General features: G+C 41.6%; 1 pseudogene; it reads right to left on the bottom strand.

The window, feature by feature from the left end:
- Window positions 1–750: 750 nt before the first annotated feature.
- On the bottom strand, window positions 751–3,052 carry LOC126007292 (cilium assembly protein DZIP1-like; annotated as a pseudogene).
- Between the last annotated feature and the right edge of the window lie 1,608 nt (window positions 3,053–4,660).

Raw genomic sequence — 4,660 nt, 5'->3', positions numbered from 1 at the left:
AAAGATGATGTTACCAAAATCATATTCTGTTGGCTTACTGGTATTCATAGTGTTAAAATAACTTTTTAATAATAACATACTTACAATGGTTCAAAGTTGCAAGTTGCAAAAAGGGATTCTGGAAAATGTCAAATGGGCCTTGCTATAGTTTTATAATCCTAAACTTACTTCTATATGACAAATAACCAACCTACTTTTAAGATTCACTTACTTCATGAGTTCACCTTTAAGGAGATGAATTGAATTTTAGAATAAAAATGTCTCCTTAGAGACAGTGTATGTAAGATGGGATGGGGCAAATGGGGGGAAAAGAAGGAAACACCTGTATTTATAAAAAGTTCACTTAAAACTAGTTAAAAAATACACTTAAACACTGAGAGTACCATTTTCAATCAAGAACATGGTATTTATTAAGCAGCACAAGTTTTAAACACCTTTATATGCTTCAAAATACTGTTAGCAATTTTGTCTCTTTCAATACTGTATTATGAAGTACCATTAAAGAAACTCTTGTTCTTTGCACTGGCTTCCTTGTGATTGTGGTGAAATCTGTATGGCAGACTCTTTGGGATCCTGGGGCCACAAGCACACCCCTGTGGTGCTGGAATACCTCTGGCATGGGTGGCAAGGATCTGTGAGCAAGTAAGCTCAGGCTTACACATCTGAGGAATCACTCCAATCGGTCACAGTTACTAAGCTGCTTTTTAATATTTTTTTAAATTTTTTATAAGATTTCCCGTGCTTGTCTTTTTAGGAACTTTTGGAACAGCTGTTTGATATCTGAACATGGTCTCTGATCAGCGTTCTGTTCTTGGTGGCCAGTTGTGCTGCCTTGAGGATTTCTCCTGTGGACAAGGTCTCTGTTTGGGAGACACTGTGCTTCTTAGTCCCACTGAGTGTTGTGCCACTCATGAGTCCCTATTGCCTTTCGGAAGACAGGAAGGCTTGCTCCTCAATTTTACAGCTGATCTGATGTTCTAGGACTTCTCTAATTTGCTGAATGTTGGGGATCTGTCTTTCTCCCTCAAATCTTGCTGTCTCCATGGCCCTTAGAACTCTGTTCAAGTGATCTGTTAGAATGCTGCATGTGGCTGCATTAATCTCCAAGGTTTCCAGCTTTTCCACCAACTTCTGCTTCAACACTTCTTATTTCTTTGTGAGGGTGGGGTTGCTCTTCAGAGTTTTCCTTAAATGTATTTTATTGTGACTTAATTTCTGCTCATCTTCCCTTCCTTGCAGGCGTGTTGCCTTGGGTTGGGTCCTCAGCACCACTTGACCCTTAAGCACAATCTCGGATGGAGCCCTGCTGGCCTCTGAGCCTGACCACATATTGCTCCGTGTGACACTGTCCAACTGGGCTTAATGTCCAGAGTCTGTGTGGCTGGGGCAGTCATAGGTGTAGCTGAGGCAGTTGGCTTGGATTCAAAAGGCTGCCAGCTTAAAGAAGTCCCTTTGAATTCATTGCCACTGTTGGGTGGTTTACTTGCAAACTCTTTAATCTGATGCAACTGAATGACGATCAGCTTGTTCTGTTCCTGCAGCCCCTGCCCCAGCTCTTCGATCCTCTTGTAGAAGACGTTGCTGGCGTTGAGGCTGTCCATCATGGAGCTCCGCAGAGCTGAGCCTTCTTGTGTTCCTGATGGAGAGCTTGGACCCAGGCCGTCCACTTGGACTTGATCTGCATGTGGGATTCTGGATTCCTGACCATCGATATCCTAATGCTGAATTCTTGGACGTCGACTCTTTAAAATCCTTCTTTAAACATTTCCTGGACTTTTCCCCATTTCATCCACTAGCTTCTCCTTTTTTTCTTTCCATTGATCAAATAACATCCAAAATTCTTGATCTTTTGCTTTGGGTAATTCCTACTTCTTGGAGAACCTCACTGCATGGGCATGCTGAGAAGCTTCCAGCTGAGTCCTGCAGTCGGTGGAGGAGGCCGTCTCATCTCCCCTGCGGCCCCAGCTCCTCGCCCTCACCCCCCACGAAGCCCAACGGCTGCTGGCAATGCCCCCCGGGCTGGTGCAGAAGAGAGAAGAGCAAAAGAGCAAAGCAAAAAGAAAAAGGAAAGAAAGAAAGAAAGAAAGAAAGAAAGAAAGAAAGAAAGAAAGAAAGAAAGAAAGAAAGAAAGAAAGAAAGAAAGAAAGAAAGAAAGAAAGAAAGAAAGAAAGAAAGAAAGAAAGAGAGAGAAAGAGAAAGAAAGAAAGAGAGAGAGAAAGAGAGAAAGAAAGAAAGAAAAAGAGAGAAAGAAAGAAAGAAAGAAAAAAAAAGAAAAAGGAGAAGAGATGACAAAGAAAGAAACGAAAAGAAGAAAAGAAAAAGGAAGAAAGAAGAAAAGAGAAAAAGGAAAGAAAGAAGAAAAGGAAAGAGAAAGGAAAGAAAAATTAGAAATTAGAAAGAAAAAGAAAAGAAACAAAGAAATTGGAAAGAAAAGAAAAAGTAAGTAATTAGAAAGAAAGAATAAAAAGAAAAGAGAAGAGAGAGAAAAAGAGAGAAAGAAAAATAATAAAAAAGAAGAGAAAAGAAAGGCTAAAATAGTTTTAGCAGCAACGTGTAGACCTTAAGCCTCTTATTCTTGGGGGTCTCCACACAGATCGTTGAGCTGAAGATGAGTCAGACATTCCTCAGGTCACTGCAGAGTCCTTACTTGGACCATGCGTCAGTAAAATGGTTTTCTTTCCTGACAGGCCCAAATACTGCGGGCTCTATCCACAGGATCAAGGGAAACAAGGACCAGGGTCTCTTAATTGCCGATCTGTACCCAGCACCACAGCTGCGTGCTCCTTGACCAAGACCCGGCGCTGCAAGCAAATGGGGATGACACTGGGGATCCCGACTCGAGGATCCACTCTTCTTTAAATATTCTTAGTGTGGCCTTTGTCTCCGTATAGAGTCTCCTTCCAAGGAGTCCAGCCACATCAGGTCTTGTAATTCTGCATCTCAGTGTTTTTCTGGGCTGGCCTCCTGAGATGGGTCCTATTTTTCGAAGGTCTTTGTCCTTGTTAGTTGGCTCAGGAAACCCTTGGGATTCACCTACCACCTCCTTAGACATATCCACACTCTTCCTGTGTCATTCCTTGATAACAAGCAATCTCATCTCACTTCCTGTCAATAATGTAATTTATGAATTTCTGAATGACAAATGTCTTCTCCTTTTGGCCTTTCTGACTTGAACAATTTCAGATCTTATATTAAGACCATGAAAAATAGACACACAGATCAATGAAACAAAATCGAGCTCACAAATAAAATCACATGAAACTTACACCAAAGAGTCCAGAAAACAAGAAATGTCTCTTTAATACAAGATGTTGGGACCACCACAGGCAAAAGAATCACACTAGACCACTGACTAACACCAGACACAGAAATTAATTCAAAATGGATTAAGGCTCAGATGTAAAACATCAAACTGTAAAATAGATCAAAGAAGACATAGGCAATATGTGCCTTCTATTGGTCTGAGAAACAAGCTTAGCAGCTCTAGTCCAACAGGGAAGACAAAAAAGAAAGAAGAAAGAAAGAAAAAGAAAGGAAGAAAGAAAGAAAGAAAGAAAGAAAGAAAGAAAGAAAGAAAGAAAGAAAGAAAGAAAGAAAGAAAGAAAGAAAGAAAGAAAGAAAGAAAGAAAGAAAGAAAGAAAGAAAAGAAAGAAAGAAAGAAAACAAACAAAAATGACAGTTTCTGCACAAGAAATGAATCTCCAATGGAAAAAGACTGCCAACTGTCAGAAGATACTTGCATATCATATCTTTGGCAAGGGTTAATATATGACATATATAAAATATTTGTAAAATTTTAAAAATGGGCAGGGACATGATAGTACAGTGAGCAATTACCTTACAATTAACCAATCAAGTTTAATCCTCAGCACCCCCCAAAGGGTCCCTAAGAACTTTCAGGAGTGATCTCTGAGGGCAGAGCCAGGAATAAGCACTGAGCACTGATATATGTGGCTCCCAAAATCCAAACCAACAAAAAGGGGAAGAAAATCTAAGCAGACTCTTCTTCAAAGAAGATTTATAGATGGACAATAGGTCAACCGCAACGTAGTTCATGGACTGAACTCGGAATATAAGTTGGTAGTAGAGCACAGTCTCTGTATGTGAGACCCTAGGTTTGATTCCCAGCATAGGGGAAGGAAGGAAGGAAGGAAGGAAGGAAGGAAGGAAGGAAGGAAGGAAGGAAGGAAGGAAGGAAGGAAGGAAGGAAGGAAGGAAGGAAGGCAGGAAGGAAGGCAGGAAGGAAGGAAGGCAGGAAGGAAGGCAGGAAGGAAGGAAGGAAGGAAGGAAGGAAGGAAGGAAGGAAGGAAGGAGGGAGGGAGGGAGGGAGGGAGGGAGGGAGGGAGGGAGGGAGGGAGGAAGGAAGGAAGGAAGGAAGGAAGGAAGGAAGGAAGGAAGGGAGGGAGGGAGGAAGGAAGGGAAGGAGGAAGGGAGGGAGAGAGAAAAAAGGAAAGAAGGGAGGGAGAGAGGGAGGAAAGAAGGGTACAATTGTGCACCTCTATGAGCTCAGTTCTCTGGTGTAAAATAAAAATATAAATCCAAGAGTTGGGTAAGACAGTCCCAGGCATCCCTTTGGGGTTGGGTCAGATGAAGCAGGATAGTGGTGGAGAAATAATACACAGCAGGCAGACAAAATATTCATTGGAGCCTGCTCTCTCTA

This window comes from Suncus etruscus, chromosome 4, assembly GCF_024139225.1.
Source record: "Suncus etruscus isolate mSunEtr1 chromosome 4, mSunEtr1.pri.cur, whole genome shotgun sequence".
In the NCBI taxonomy this organism is placed as follows: domain Eukaryota; kingdom Metazoa; phylum Chordata; class Mammalia; order Eulipotyphla; family Soricidae; genus Suncus; species Suncus etruscus.
The sequence above is the reverse complement of the archived record's forward strand: the minus strand, read 5'-3'. Positions and strand labels throughout refer to the sequence as shown.